The following is a 17,439-nucleotide window of genomic DNA, read 5'->3' on the forward strand; positions in this document are numbered from 1 at the left end:
TCCATTGAGGTATTTAGCCCGTATTAAGCCCGAAAGACATACAACAACCCTGTAACCGAAGTTATTCCGAATTAATTCGTTTTTACTGGGGTGGTTGTTTGGATGCCCCAGGTAAAAACCCAGACAGGTCCCGTGTTTTGGGACTGTCTGGATGTGCTCTGATACTCACCTCCTCCCTTTTCTTGGGTCTATTTTAAGAAGAAAAGCTAGGTCCCTTCATGGCCAAGAGGCAACAGACTCTGTTGGGATTGAGAACCCTAGATCAACTGAACAACAGAAATATCGTCTGATACAAAATGTAGTCTTGTGACACCAGCACCATCACTTTTATCTTCTCCTGGATTATTTTTAACATTCTGCCAGCTGAAGAAGTCATGAAGCTTTGAAAACTTGCACAATGTGTTTTGTCCATTTTGTTTGGCCAGTAAAGGTCTCTTTTGTAGATTTTGAATTTTATTTTAATCTGCTGTGTGGCCAACACAGCTAGCCCTGAAAATGTGGTTTAGCTTGAGTTATTTTTTCCAGAATTGGCATATGAAAGAATGTGGAAGAGGGATAAAGGAAGACAGGTTTTCAGTGTTGGGTTGTAGCAGCATGTCTGCAGTAAACAATGCGATAATGCTTGACCTATGGGAATATCGTATTCTGTTCTATGTAATCCTGTTGTAGTTGTGTGCATGTTTACGTACAACAGGCAAGGTAAACAGCTTATTATTATTATTATTATTATTATTATTATTATTATTATTATTATTATTTCATTTCTATGCCACTTTTCTCCTGTGGGTGGGATTCAAAGCGGCATACAACAGATAAAAATTATACAAATACATCAGACAGCAATATATAATCAAAACATCATATCCAGATGTAAAAACCCAATTAACATATCAAATAAAACAATTTTAAAAACTTACAGCAAGCACCATTTAAAAATATCCATAACATTCAGCCACTGAAGCTACTTCCAGAGCATGTATAAAAAGCAAAATAAATATAAAAGAGGAAAACCAATTAACCTGCCTCACTAGCTAACCTGGCATGTTGAAAAAACAGTGATAAATTTGGCCACCAAAATGGAAACCAAGAAGCATGAATACAATACGGGTGACGTGTGGTTTCCAGTCTGTATGGCCGTGTTCTAGCAGCCTTCAACAATGCATAGATAGAATTATTTTTAAAAGGAACAAATTATCCCAGGATCTATTTTAGAAGCTTTTAAGAGATCTTCAGAAGTTTTAAAAAGTATATTTATGTCTTATCTCACCCAATTATTTAATTTCATGTATGTATAAAGTTAGTTTTGAATGAAGTTTGCTGAAAATGTTGGATTGCTTTTCTTTCTTGCGAAGCAGAAACCTTTCCCTATTCTGTCCATTTTATTGCTACTCCCAGTACTAAAGTTAAAGAAGTAAAGCCCAGCATCATATCTACGTTGTTAACTAAAGCATATCTATGGATCATTTGCTTCTGAGCAAGCCTTGCTACTCAAATTTCTGTGTGAAGTAAAGCGATTTGGGCAATTTGTGTTATGGTTGAGCCTTCTGGCTCCGATACTAGGAGACGGGGTCGTAAGACTCCTCGAGAGTCAGACTCTTTTGAGGAGCGCAAAAGGAAACGGCTCCGGGATTTATTTGCAGAACCAACAGATGAAGACTCATTTGAGGGTTTTACCGAGCGAATGGAGGAAGAGATGGTTAGCTCAGAGGAGGATGACATGGAGTGGACTCGTGTAAGGGAGGATTTGGGTGTCACCGGCAATGATAGTATGGGAGACGATTGGCGGGTTGCAGGATCAGACCCATGGACGGGCTGGAGGGATGGAGTGGGATCCACAGCTGGGGATGCTGTGGGGCGTAGTCAAAGGTGTTTTAGCTCTGATGAGGATGATGATGATGAGGCACCTGGAATTAGGATAGAAGCTGACAGCGATGAGGAGTTATGAACTGGGATAAAATGGGGTTTAGGATCAATGGCTAATTGCGTTGGGCAAGGTAATCTGGACGAACGCTTGGGCTCTTGTTGGGGAACTTCCTGAAGACGGGTGTGATTCGTTGCTGGATACGTAAGTTACCAAGGACACTGGGCATAGACGGCGGGAGGAACTGTGTGGGGTTTTTCTGTGCAACTTGTGTTTAATCTTGATAGCTTGGACCTCCGTCGTCTTTTTGACGGACATTAATTACCTACTCTGGATTGACGCTGGACTGACTGACTGACTACAACCTTGGACTATCCCTTCTGTGGCTTTCGGTGGAACTTGTGGAACTTTAGACATCTGCGCTTGGCTTTCGACCTTGGACCGGATTGGGACCCTGCTGACCGCCGTTACCCTGATTGATGTGCCTGGACCTGGATTTCGCTCGTTGCACGGAGGAGTAAACAGCCTGAGTTACTCATCTGTAGCTTTTGGGTAGCAGAGAGGAATCTGCTGCCAGTTTTTTGTGTTCATTTTGACCTCTGTTTACCAACTTTTGTTTGTTTAAATTGCCAGGCTGAAGTAAGCACTTTTGATTTAACTCCTGTTTAATCCGGTTTATTCTTTCGAACCGTTTTAATTCAAACGAAGCTGTTTCTGTTACTTTTCACACTGAAGACAAGTGTTTGCCTAGTCCTTTGTTTCCTACGGGCATTTTTTAGTTCTGTAACCTCAATAAACTGTGTTGTACTCTATTTGGTGGCGTTCTGTCTTTGACAATTTGAGACTCAAATTCTCTGCTGTATTTCAGAAATTATGTAAGTATTTAAACAGAGCATCACACATGGAAAATAATGAACTTTGGAGGCTATGAGAAGCATGTAAACATGGCATGTGTTAGGTTAATTGGTCTGAAGGAAGCATTTCCCATCTTTTTTTCTCAAAAACTTCATTATTCCAAATGCATTTTTAACATGACCGTTCAATGGTTTTGTGGTACTATACATTAGAAAGTTGTATGTGTCAGAAGCATAGAGTTTTGTGGGGAATGGATTGCCATTCTTTGCCCCTCTACCCATGATTCCCTTTAGTATTCCTATAATGTTGTTATAAGTTGCAGCTCTAGTCTGCATAGTCCATACCACAAAGCATTTTTCTCCTCATTACAAAGATGTCAATCCAGTCTCTTTGAGTTTAGGCTTTTCAATATCCTTCATACTGTCTTTCTCAGAATACCTTCCTTGCCCTCATGAAATTATGTAATGTTTCCCAGATATAAATTTAAAGCAATTATAAAGGTCATTTCTAAATTAGTACCAGCTGCTACCTCTGCTGGGAAATGTAGCCTATGCGAATTGTTCTTTGGTTGACTGCATCAAGGTAACAAGATGTTCCAGATCATTTTACTGTTTCATATTACTGTGAAGCTAGCATTATTCAAAGTTATATGCTGTGTCATACGTTTAGGGCAAAGGTGTCATTTTGATATTTCAAATTACTGTGATGCTAATATTATTCAGTTATGTGTTGGTGGATATATGATTAGTGCAAGGGTATAACAAATGGATGACAGGGTCAATCCAGTTGGAAAATATTCTCCAAAACACACCTTGAATTTGTAATTTTATATAAGTGTGATCGAAAAATTGACCCCCTCCTCTAATAATAACTGTATAAATAATATTATAAATTTATAGCATATGTTTACAGATCTTAGCTGGGTTTCAAGCCCCAGCCCAAAACATTCCTGGGAGGATTTATTTAAACCAGTGGTTTTCAACCTGTGGTCCCCAGATGTTTTGGCCTTCAATTCCCAGAGATCCTAACAGCTGGTAAACTGGCTGGGATTTCTGGGAGTTATAGGCCAAAGCATCTGGGGACCCATAGGTTGAGAATCACTAACCTAAACATTTACCAAGCCTAAAATTGGTTTGGCAGGAAACTCCTCTCAGACCAGAGGCAATGCTCTCCCAAAGAACATAGTGGCCCCACAGCCCTTATAGAGGTTTAACTTGACAAAATACTTTGGAGCTCCTGTGTCTAGATTCAGGTTTATACTTTATTAATAAACAGAGGATATACATACATACATACATACATAATCCTGGGGTACAACCATAGACATATTCTCAGTCACCCAAAGAAACTTGATATACTATATGAGTTTGTGAACCTGTTGGGGGAGTAGATTTGAACATCCAGGAAGCTAGCCCGATATCTGAAGAGAAGAGAAACCTCTCCCCCAAATATCATAGGATTAGAGCAGGGTGACATGAGGAAATGCCAGCTTTCAGATAGTCTTCTTTGCATCTGTCATGATTTATACTCCACAGATAGTGCGGCAGATAGTTATGAGGTTCTGAGACATGATGATATGGTATGACAATACTTAGTCCTGCTCATGCCAGATTCTTACCTTTCCTCCCTTAAAGCACCTAATAAACTGGGGTTGTCTGTCCTGATCCAATAAGTAGTAAATTCTACTTGCAGAAGGGAGATGACACGAGACTTCTTAAGGTGGATGGCAGTCAGTCTATTCCTGTAAAAACCTCACTTGAACTAAAAGATTAAATGATTGCCAACAACTGCTCTGTGCAACAAGATGCTGGATTAAGTGAGCTCTTTTTATCAAATTCAAGCAATTGATAAAATTAGCTTTGTAGATCTCTGACAGTTTGGTTTAAGGCTTAAATTCAGAACAGAAGTTGCCTTGTTTGATCTGTGGAAAGACCTGCACTAGAGAGAAACAGGACCATAACCCTATTGATCCTTGATATCTTTAAGTATCATTTGTAGTTTGATGTGGCACCGGCACTTTTTGGCAGAGAAGGCTAGTGTTCTTCTAAAACTACAACTCCCAGGATTCAATAAGTTTGAGCCATGGAAATTAAAGTGGTGTCCAACAGCATTAATTCTAGCTGCACCCCTGGTTTAAAACAATTATTCACAACCTAGTAACCTCCCATCTTGATTTTGTAATGCAGCATGACTCTTGGTATTGAAATCCAGTTAGAAGACTGATGGAGAGTATTGTTCTACTTCTCATCCTCATCTGCAAGGGCAGGGTCTTGATAAATTTGTGATTTGTCCCTGTGTGATAAATTTGTTTGCAAAGATAAGTTTTCAAGCTTAAGTGAACACTCACTTAGCTAGATTGCTACATGACTTTGTGAGATTATCATATTACGATAGGATTTTACCATCTGACACACTGGATACCAGTTCAAAATGCTGGCTAATTTTAACTTCAGATGTCCTGAATTAATTGGAGACAAGTTACCTGAAGAAGCAGCTCCTACCATATTTAGCTACCTAGACTGTGAGGTCATCTCCTAGGCAAGGCAAGGCAAAAAGAGACCTTGAAGAGGTGACACCCTGTTTATGCAACACCTCCCCAGAGGCTTGCATTGTGCCTATATTACAGCATGTTTGGTACCATGTGATAAACCATTAAAAAGACTTCTCACGGGTATTATAAGAATGGTTGTAATGTTCACAGTCATCTGCTCTCTTTTAATTCATTTATTTTTTTCCTTATTTTTGTTTTTATCTTTACTGGCTTTATCTTCTATTACTTTTTTGCCATGTTACTTCAAGTCAACTTCAAGTGGAGACCCTATAGTAGTATTTTCCTGGCCAGATTTCTTCAGAGGAGATATGCCATTGTCTTCTTTTGAGTAAGCTGTCCCAACAGATCTCAGCCCACTTACAACTCATTATCAGATATTGCACTTTATCACTGTTCCTTACCCTTTATGGTTTTAGTTTTTACTAAGATTGCTCCTCCGCCCCTATTTTTGATCACCCTTATACTTCCTAGGAGCCCTGTTCAGAGTTCTACACAATTTTAGGCCCTGAATGTTTAGTTATTATTATTGTCTTGGTTTTAATTCTGTTGATGTGTTTTATTGTTTTATGTAGTTATGTTTTTAATTTATTGTTCTGTGTTTTAACTTGTGTTGTTGTGCTTGTCCCCATGTGAGCCGCCCTGAGTCCCTTCAAGGAGATGGAGGCGAGATACAAAAATAAAGTTGTTGTTGTTGTTGTTGTTGTTATCATCATCATCATCATCATCGTTGTTGTTGTAAAAGTGTGACTTGTCCAAGATCAGACAGTAGATTTCCATGGCTTAGCAGGGATTCAACTCTGATCTACACTCCTAGCCTTACTCAAGTTACTGCACCAAACCGGTTCTCTCTACTGCTTTATCTTGTGCAATTTTCCATTTTTAAAAAAATGACATACAGTGGGCCTGGGTCTCTGCAAAAATTTAGTTCCAGTACCCTACGTGGAAATCAAAATCTGTGGATACTCAACCCACATTATATAGAGTGGCATAGTAAAATGGTGCCTGTTATATAAAATGGCAAAATCATACTTTTCTTTCGGGTTTTTTAAAAAAATATTCAAACTGTGGATGGCTGGATCTATGGACACAGAGACCCAATTGTACTAGTAAACTTCTCACAAGACTATGGGTATTAAATTATATGAACAAATGGTTCCCAAGTGCTGGTCCTCCAGAGGTTTTGGACTAGAATTTCTTACCATTGGCCATGCTGGCTTGTGTTTCTGGGAGTACATCCAAAGCATCTGGAGGACTAAAGGCTGAGAATCACTACATGAAACTGATTAATTAAAGTGCATTTTCTATAATTCAATATCTATCTTGTATAAGACATTGATGCTGGACATAAGATTTATGCTGAAAATCACAGCACTGTGATTGTCTGATATAATATACTGTATTTGAGAAGTAATATATTCATTTTCTAACTCCACTATTTCAGCTGACAAAATATTATATAAATATGAGTTAAAACCTTAAAAAGTTAGAATTTATGTAGAGAGCATGCTTTGTGCCTAGCCTTCCTTTAAAGCAGAAGCTTACAAACCAAGTTTCTTTAGAGTTGTACCTTTGTTCAAACAGATATAGAAGCTCTATTCAGGCATTATGAAACAAGCCATCCAGTGTTCACAACCATACCAAGAGCCTACAAACAGGAAGGAAGGAAATTCTCCTCTTCAGAAATTCATTCTACAAATAAGAAAAGCCTCTATAGAGGTAGTAAAGCTAAGGCATTCCCCTCAGTGTATGTTTATTTTGTAAGAGGGTTAAATATAAACAACTGAGCAAAGAAACTGCAAATGGAGATCCATGGTCTCAAACCAACAGAAGGTCTATTACCATTCTGATATCATCAGCTACTTGCAGTGCAAATATTCACATACAGTAGAGTCTCACTTATCCAACACTCGCTTATCCAACGTTCTGGATTATCCAACGCATTTTTGTAGTCAATGTTTTCAATATATCGTGATATTTTGGTGCTAAATTCATAAATACAGTAATTACTACATAGCATTACTGCGTATTGAACTACTTATTCTGCCAAATTTGTTGTCTAACATGATGTTTTGGTGCTTAATTTGTAAAATCATAACCTATTTTGATGTTTAATAGGCTTTTCCTTAATGCCTCCTTATTATCCAACATATTCGCTTATCCAACATTCTGCCGGCCCGTTTATGTTGGATAAGTGAGACTCTACTGTATTTAATTCATTCATTCATTCATTTATGGACCACTTTTCTCACCCCGGGGGGGGGGGGGGGGGCTCAAAGCAGTGTACAGCATTATACATGGCAAAGATTCAATGCCTCACATCCATATAAACATATAAAAGCATTACACATCTAAAAACGATCACACGCGGCCATAAAGTATATCATTAAAAACTATATACCAACAGCATGATGATAAAACATTAAAAAATTAAGCATTAAGACATTAAAACATTTAAATATTGCATGCAGGGCCGTAGCCAGAAAAAAAATTCGGGAGGAGTTTTGAAAATTTCGGGGGGGGGGGGTGGTGAACCTCTAGCACCCCCCCCCCCCCCACTACAAACCTGTCAATATCTGCTTGAGATAGTGCTTGGAGGGACTCTTAATGTTTTGCATCTCATAGACTTAGCATGGGTATTAACCAGTTAAAATTCATGAGTAAACCAGGTTTTTTTTAATAACCTGAAAAATTTCGGGGTGGGAGGGTTGAACCCCTAACCCCCCCCCCCTCGCTACAGGCCTGATTGCATCAGTCCCATGATGTTCTTTAGCTGCTTGCGTATTGGTGTTTTCATCAAATGCCTGTTTACACAGCCAAGTTTTGAGCTGCTTCCTAAACTATATTTGAATCTCATAGGATAACCACTATTTAAATAACAGCAGAACTTCGTGTTAAATGGCAACCTCTTAGGCTTGATCTTAGGACCTTATCAGATGACCATTTGTAAAGTGGGGGACAGCAGGGAACAGTGAAGGAAATCATGGGGCAGCGGAGGAAGCTGTCACATCATGTTCCCTACCATTAGGGTCCGTAGTATCCCTTCCCACTATGTTTCCCAGTCTGTTCCCACTTCCTCTTTGCCTCCTATGGCTTTGTTGTATGAATAGTCGAGTGTACAGCATGTGATGGGCTCTGTCATGTGATGGGCTCCGGGGGACTCTGTGCCAACAGTGGGGAGAAGCAGGGAGAAGAAGTTTCTCTCCCTGCATATGATGAGATCCTTCAGAGGCTGATAGATTGCAATCATGGCAGGATAAAAATACCATTGGATGGACTTACCATACGTTGACATGAAAAACCCATCAATGAATCTAATATTGCTTTTCTTCTACCACTCGTTCTTGTGTGATAATGTCCTGCCAGTTGCATCCTGATATTGCAAAGCAGAGGAAATTCTCTCAGAATGGGAGATGCCTGGCTCGACAGCAGTACGTGTGAAAAAGACCTTGGAGTCCTCATGGACAACAAGTTAAACACAAGCCAACAATGTGATGCAGCAGCTAAAAAAGCCAATGGGATTTTGGCCTGCATCAATAGGAGTATAGTGTCTAGATCAAGGGAAGTCATGCTCCCCCTCTATTCTGCCTTGGTCAGACCACACCTGGAATACTGTGTCCAATTCTGGGCACCGCAATTGAAGGGAGATGTTGACAAGCTGGAATGTGTCCAGAGGAGGGCAACTAAAATAGGTTTCCATTTGCTTAAACCAGTGAATCCCAAACCCGAGTCATCCAGGTGTTGTCGACCGCGTTTTAGGGGATCGGGCCCTTAAGGAGAGACCCGATCCGGTCCTGAGAGAACGGACCTTGGCGAAGCCAAAAGGAGAATTACGAGCCGCAATACAACCTGTAGCCGAAATGAAGAAGGTCCGCCAAAGTTGAAGGAAAATCCGCCAAGGAGTCTTTATTGAGCAATTCAGCTGAAGAGGACTCTAGTAGCGATCATTCGGTCTACTAGGGTACCATACAATCAAAATAAAGCCATACTTATACAAAATTTCAGTCTGACAACCCTTTGAATTTCCCGCCCTGCTTCCCCGCCCATCTGATCGTTGATAGGCTAGAAGGTTGAACGAGGCGGGCTTTCGTTTCCCGCCTTGCTCCGTTGGCCCAATAGGAAGCTGCCTTTTGTCTCTACTCGGGCCAATCAGGAAAGAGAAGGCGGGAGTTATCGAAACAATGAGGTGACGGGACAGGAACTAGCGGATTAAGTCCTGCTAGACCGATTTCTAAAGGGTGCTTAATTTATTAATGGCAGCAATCAAGGGTGTCCGGGTTTCTGTCACGTATACAGATTTTAGATATGCCTTGGAGTGTCAGAGATGGAAGCAAAGATGGGTGGTGATGAGCCATATTGACAGGCTCTGCAGGGCGCCTTCCTGAGGTGTCCTGGTTTTTCCTTTGGGTGAGATATGACAATGTTTGCCTTGGGGCGAATCACCTTTAGGTCAGCAAACTCCGAATTCGGCGACTCAAGCCCTATATTGTCCATGCAATTTGAATTTGATTGGATTTAGTGGTGGCAGATTATCCTTTTGTTTTTGGGAAAGGAAGCCTGGGTCATAGGAAATGGGATAAGTTCTGGGGTTCAGGTTGAGTTCAAAATATTTCCTATTTGATTTCATGATTTGACAATTATATGAAATAAAATGAAAAATAAAATAAAGTTGGAATATAAACCATGCTGGGAAAAATACATATTTTCCGGGGATCCCAAAGAGTACAAATACATATAGGCAGATAGATAGATTTCATGGAAATAAGGGAGAATCCATAAAAGTGAGTTACATTGCATAAAGGGGAATCATGAATGATATAAACAATTGAAAATATTTGATAAGAACGAAGTTCATAACATCTGGAGAACCCAGCATGGAAATTCATAAAAGTGGAGTTTTAGCAGCATGATTTTACAATTCATGAAGTTGTTATCTCTTGCCTCAGGCTAAAAGGTCAAACACCTTTTGTACAGAGAGTTTTAGTAAACCACAGTAAACTCCAGTAAAAAGTCTCAATCACCTTCTACTATAAATATATGGAATATAGAACATAAAGTCTTGATTTTTGAACTATCTTTTACAAAGTCCTGGGGGGGGGGGGTCACCTCGATCACACAGGGATTTTAGACTTCAACTCTAGGAAGCTTCAGCTGCCTTGGCCAATTATCAGGGATTCTCGGGGTTAAAGTCCAATGCTCCTGGAAGACCAGAATTTGGGAACATAGGCCTAAACATTATGACTGCATTAAGACAATAGGCTGGCTTTGTAACATCCTAGTTGACAAATACTGACCACACAGAAGATCTGACTGTAAATCTTCAAAGATCTTTTTCTTTTGTTAAAATGAATTGTGTTGGGTTTTGCCATGAATTGGGATCATGGCACTCTGCACTCTAAGACACTGTTAATTCAGATAGGTGCTGTAATATATTTTAAGTGTCTGAACTCTTGAGTACACTTACACAGGTGGCAAGCCCCTCGGGGTAAAGAAAGGAATGTGTTCTCTTACTTTGTTAATCCCTATGCATAGCAATAACATTACTACTGTGCTTGCATTATTATAATCATTAAGACTGTATAGTATTTATTTTTTGTTCTAAACTTCATTACATAATCTGTACTCTTGGGTTGTGTGTGTATGCTTGCACTGTGAGTTTTAATTGGATAAGTATTCCTTTTGAACAAAGAAAAAAGTGCTTTGTGTCTTGATTGATATTCCCAAAATGTGTGGGTGTATATACCTTCAAGTCACCACTTGATTTATGACAACCCCATTAATTTTTCATATGGTTTTCTTCACTAAGGAAAACTCAGAAGTGGTTTTGCCAGTTCCTTCCTCTGAAAAATGGGCTACTCAGCATCTCGCATTTATTGGTGGACTCCCAAGTGCTGATCAGAGTTGACCTTGCTTAGTTTCCAAGATCAAATACCTTTAGGGCCTATTCCCCACTCAAAAAAGAAAAAGAAAAAAAGGGGGAAAACATTGGTCTAAGTCAGGGGTCCCCAAACTTTTTAAGCCGAGGGCCGGTCCACAATCCTTCAGACTGTTGAGGGGCCGGATTATCATTTGAAAAAAATGCAAACAAATTCTGATGCACACTGCATTTGTCTTATTTGTAGTGCAAAAACAACAACAACAACAACAATGAAAGAACAATACAATATTTAAAAATAAAAACAATTTTAACCAACATAAATTTATCAGGATTTCAATGGGAAGTGTGGTCCTGCTTCTGGCCAATGAGATAGTCAAATTAATTAGGGTTGTTGTTGTTGTGTGCCTTCAAGTCATTTCAGACTTTGGCTGAGCCCAAGTCTAAAATGTATTTATTTATTTATTTATTTATTTATTATTTACTGCATTTATTTACTACATTTGTATCACACCCTTCTCACCCCAAAGGGGACTCAGTGGCTTACAAATTATATGTACAGTAGAGTCTCACTTATCCAACACTCGCTTATCCAACGTTCTGGATTATCCAACACATTTTTGTAGTCAATGTTTTCAATATATTGTGATATTTTGGTGCTAAATTCATAAATACAGTAATTACTACATAGCATTACTGCTTATTGAACTACTTTTTCTGTCAAATTTGTTGTCTAACATGATGTTTTGGTGCTTAACTTGTAAAATCATAACCTAATTTGATGTTTAATAGGCTTTTCCTTAATGCCTCCTTATTATCCAACATATTCGCTTATCCAACATTCTGCCGGCCCGTTTATGTTGGATAAGTGAGACTCTACTGTACATACAATATATTATATTATTAGCATCGCACAATATTACCATTATATATTACTATATTGAACTATACCACTATACTGTAATATTAGTAGTAATATTATATGTAATATAGAATATATAATTAATATTATTAAGATATGGTATTATTATTAGTAGTGTTATATTGTATTACATTATAATATTATTATCAATATTATATGTATATACAATATATTATATTATCAAACTGAGGGCGGGGGCCAGGTAAATGACCTCGGAGGGCCGCGTCCGGCCCCCGGGCCTTAGTTTGGGGACCCCTGGTCTAAGTTGACAATGTCTGGATACTCAGCCAAGCAGAACTCATTTACCAACCAAATCCTAACATGTTATAAACTCTTCTTGTGAACAAGTGTACACGTTTCGGCCCTTGCATTCTGTTAGAAACTCTGGCATGATCGGAACTCTATGAAAGCAACCCCTACTGTGCACATGTGCATGACGTGCTCCCAGTTTCTGCTATATAAACACAGGATTGGTGCAATTTGGCAGCAGGAATCATTCCCCTTCCCATTGTGATCCATAAAAACAGAGCTCTGGACAACTGTACCTGTGTGATAAATGCACTTTGAAAATGCATGTATATCTTTCACACTTAGGTGAGAGAGCAGACAAGAAAGCTCCTCCCCATGTGCAAAGTTAGACACCTGCAAATGTGTGTTTCCTATTTTAGGAGAGATCTGACCAAAGCAGAATGAAGTGGCACTATCTAGACACTATTCTCCTGTTGATGCACCCTATACCAGCTTTGAATTGACTTTCTTTCTGTTGCATTGCATTGTTCAATTGTGTTCATCTGTTAGTCTATTAAGTCCTCTAAATCTTTTTTCACATGCACTGTTTTCAAGCCAGGTGTCACCCATCCTATCATTCTACAGTTTATTTTTCTGGCCTAGATATAGTATCTTACATTGTTAAAATTTATTTTGTTGGTTTGGGCCCCTCTTTCCAATCTGTCAATATCATTTTGAATTGTAATCCTACCCAATTTAGTTGCAAAATCAAATTAGAAACATATTATGTAAAACATGGCTATTATGTCTCTTCTATTTTCCCTGAGATTTTAATATTTAGAAGGATTTATTATTAACTTTACTAATTATATCCCACCTTTCTCCCAAATTGGGGTGGTTATATCAACAGAAATCAACTCTTGTTAATTTTCACACACTTATTCAAAAATTAAGCAACAATTTCTCTTTTCCAAAAGAAAATGCTGTCCTTTTGCCTTTGTGAGAGAAGGCTAACAGTGTGATCATAGGCATGCCTATTTAGATGCTAAAATGGCCTAATTCCCAGGTAGATGTCCATAATCATTAAAAAAAATCTGTATAAACATCACACATCAGTTGAAGTACTTCTGGATGAAAGGCCTCTGACACTACCCATCAAAGAAGTTGTGTATCTGTTCCATCTCTTTCTTCTTAATGGATGGTTTATGGTAAACAAGAAGAGGGGAGAAGGAATGGTGATACACAGGAGGTTTATGAATTGAACATGAAGTCATACCAAATCCTGGTAAAATTCTATTTTTAAATAGGGAGGTTATACATTAATTTTCTTTCCTGGAAGCATTGTTCTCAGATCTTTTGTTTTTCTTCTGAGGTACTACAGCCCTCTACTGGGAAGAATCAGACCTACAAAAAGCTCAGGTAATGTCTGCAGGTAAAGAAAACTACCCAGACTACTAGATGTGGCTTTGGGTGATCTGAATTCAATATGTCACACATTTTTTTCTTGAGGTAACAGCATCTATCTCACCATGGCACTACCTTGCCGTGGAAGCTACTGGGCAACAGCAGTGGAGGGTGGCACTGGTGAAAACATTGCAGTGGCATCATAGTTAACACTTGTTAGTACTCTGCAGAACAAGGCTCCATAAACTGCTTTTGAATGTCTTTTTCCATTGAAACCCTATGGTGAGACAATTCAAAGAGGAACTAGAGATAGTGTCAGCAGATGAGATTCCCATGTTAGAAAGCACTCAATGCACTACGGGAGCAAAGCATGGGGCAACTATGAGTAGCACTGTGGCTAGTGAGGCCACTAGACTCAAGGTGAAAGGATGTTCAGCTATTGACTTGCTCATAGGTGAAAAGAAGTCCAAAGCTGCACAACACATATTATAGGAACATGGACTGTGAGAGGCATGAAACAAGGGACATTAGACATAGTAAAACAAGAAATGGGATGTATAAATATTGCAATACTTTAGGTGAGCAAGCTAAAGGGATATTTTGAGACAGATAACAGTGTTTTACACAGGAAAGGAAATATAAAAAGATACAGAGAGACAATAATGAGGAGATATGTGGCAAAAGTAGTCAAAGAAATGAATGGAAGGTTTGACCTAACAATATCAATTAGGCTTCAGAGAAAACCCATCAGTGTAACCATAATCCAAGTTTATGCTCCAACTACAAAGGAATAGGATGAAATGGAAAGATGTTGGAGTCCAGGAGGAAATAGGTTAGGCAAACGTTGCTAGGAAATATGCATTTTTATTAAAGGGTTGACAAAGGACAGTCTCTCTGTGAGAGATTTGCTGTTGCAGATCTGGTCCGCACGTGCACTGACATGTATCAGAGCATGTCTGCAGACCTTTGATAGAAAGATATAAAATCAAAAACTGGCTTTTGTGAGAGGGTTATGGCTGCTGGTCCGTCTACCGGTCAGGATCCGAGGTTGGGTTACAGGAGTTCTGTGGAAAAGAGGGAAAAAATCCCATTTTAGTTTGTTGCCCTTGGAGCATTATAAATCTCCGGGGAGGGTGCATGTTTGACAATTTAATCCATTTATTACGTCCTTGAACAATGGTGCAAACTCAATATTAATTGTAGTAGAATTGTTTAGGTATTCTGAGTACATTCTTTTGGCTTGTAAATTTAAAATCTGTTGGCCAGACAATTCTATTAAAGTAAAATAGGCATTGCATCAATGATCATAAAATACTGAGATTAACCCATCCCTTTTCTAAAATAGTTACAATAAGTTCACATGATCCATTACATTTGAAGTGTTGATTAGGAAGACTATTGCAGGTTATCATCCCCAAAGAAATAAAAAAAATAGATGAAGAAATGGCAGAGCAGTTAATCTATGTGACTGCTCCCTTCTTATCTATGATTGGGGGAGTGTGGGGACTAAGATAACAACATGATCTACGTTTCTTGGAACAGACTTGATAACCCCAGGCAGCTAGAAACAACATCATCATAAGCAGATTTTGACCAAGCCGGTTTTAACTTATGCATGCCTTAGCAATATTTTTTGTGTTCCTTTGATAACTCTACTTTCTGTGGCTTCAAACTTTTGTCCATTTTATGACTAGCTATTTTCACTAAACCATTTAAGCTGAAGATACTAATGCTTAGACATACATTTATTGATTATACTCAATGACTACCAGTCCTCTTAAATTCCTTACCCCCATGGTCTTCTGTCCCTCTGTTCCCTTGGAATCATGAGTTGTGGTTTTAATCAGACTTGAAGCGTATAATTAGTCCTGAATTTAAACTGAAATAGAATATGTCAGGTTAAATTATCAGGGGAAAGGGGATTATTTAGACATTAAAATGTGGAATCTAATCCTTCAGACTGCTGTGTCACTGAAAAATTATTAAATCCAGACTGAGCTCCCATAAATGCAAACTAGATAGACAAGGCCTGGGAATTGCAGTTGCCAGAATAGTGAGGAGAGAGGGTAATTTGCAATGAAGAAGAAGAAGTATGTTTCCTTTTTGTAGGATACATCTACACTGTAGAAGGAATGCAGTTTGACCCCACTTTAACTGCCATATATGGAATCTTGAGGTTTGTAGTTTCACAAGCTCTTTGGGTTAGGGTTAGGGTTAGGAGATAAAAGCCTCGTGACTTGAAGGTTGGGTTGCTGACCTGAAGGCTGCCAGGTTCGAATCCCACCTGGGGAGAGCGCGGATGAGCTCCCTCTATCAGCTCCAGCTCCATGCGGGGACATGAGAGAAGCCTCTCACAAGGATGGTAAAAAACATCAAAACATCCGGGCGTCCCCTGGGCAACGTCCTTGCAGACGGCCAATTCTCTCACACCAGAAGCAACCAGTTGCTCCTGACACGAAAAAAATGGGTGGGGTGTTATCAGTATGCTGATGCCACCCAAATATATTTCTCTATGCCTTCAAAAACAGCCTCAGCTAAGGATATCATGTCTCCTCTGAATGAATGCCTGGAGAAGGTAATGGGCTGGATGAGGAAAAACAAATTGAAACTGAATCCAGACAAATCAGAGGGGCTTGCCATCAAGGGTCCTAATCTAGGGGTAGAGGTGTGTCAACCCATTCTAGATGGGGTTGCACTCCCCCTGAAAGACTGTGTTCGCAGCAGGGCCGGCCGGAGATAATTTTCAATGTTAAGCAGGGGTGCTGAAAAGCGCCCCCGCCACCGGCCCCGCCTCCCGCGCCCTGACCCCGCCTCCCGCCCAGCGTGCCCTGGCCCCGCCTCCCACGCTACTCCCGCTTGCTCGTCTGGCCTTTTCTAGCTGGCCAGACTGCAGCGGAGGTCCCTCCAGGCCACGATTGCGGCCTGGAGGGACCTCCGCTGCAGTCTGGCCAGCTAGAAAAGCCCAAACGGGCGAGGGCGAATGTCAGGACCCAGGCTGCAGAGCACCAATAACCATGCACAGAGACCAGCATCTATCTAATATCTTTATTAAAGGATTATATAAAGTCAATAAAAACAAGTGAAGAAGTAGACCTTTCAGGAAAGGTCAAATATAGTCCAAGAAAACAATGTCCAATATGTGATATTAGAGTCCAAAGTTATAATCCAATAACCGAAACACACACTTTGCCAAGCAAAGTGTGGGGAAATGACAAGGTCCTTTAGTCCAATGGAGCTTGACAACAAGGCTGGAGAGCAAAATAGATTCTTGGCAAACAAGGCTTGATTCAAGGCAACAAGAAGCAAGAGACGAGAACAGGGTCCGTGGCGAGGTCCGTGGCAAGGTCCGGGGAAACAAGGCAGGGCTGGAACAAGGACAAGGTCCTGGAAACAAGGAACTGGAATAGCGAGTCCACACACGATCTCGCTCCCGAAGCTGACGAATTGACTCCGCAAGGATCCCCTTGCGGTTAAACACGTATATAGGATCTTGTTTTCCCGCCAAGGAACACTTTCCCTGGGGAACAAGAAGTGAAACCCATACTGTGTCCAGATGCATGACTCCTTAAGATTTCCCAAGGGAAACAGGCTTAATCAGCTAATTGTCTGGCAGCAATTCTGGCGCTTCTGCGATTCGCCTCCCTAGCGCCTCTATCTCGATTATAATTATCCCGGCGAGAAAACGGGGGAGATTTCTGCTCAAGGCTTGTTTGGCTGACTTCTTGTGGGCAAACATCTTGCAGGTG

At 39.9% G+C, this 17,439-nt stretch overlaps 1 long non-coding RNA gene across 1 annotated transcript; it reads right to left on the reverse strand.

Moving 5' to 3' along the window:
* Positions 1-14,541: 14,541 nt before the first annotated feature.
* On the reverse strand, positions 14,542-16,408 carry LOC134295568 (uncharacterized). Its single transcript, XR_010002198.1, has 2 exons — positions 15,484-16,408; positions 14,542-14,757 (listed from the first exon to the last, which is right to left on the reverse strand). It is a non-coding gene; the product is annotated as an uncharacterized LOC134295568 (long non-coding RNA).
* Between the last annotated feature and the right edge of the window lie 1,031 nt (positions 16,409-17,439).

This window comes from Anolis carolinensis, chromosome 1 (genome assembly GCF_035594765.1).
Source record: "Anolis carolinensis isolate JA03-04 chromosome 1, rAnoCar3.1.pri, whole genome shotgun sequence".
Lineage (NCBI taxonomy): Eukaryota > Metazoa > Chordata > Lepidosauria > Squamata > Dactyloidae > Anolis > Anolis carolinensis.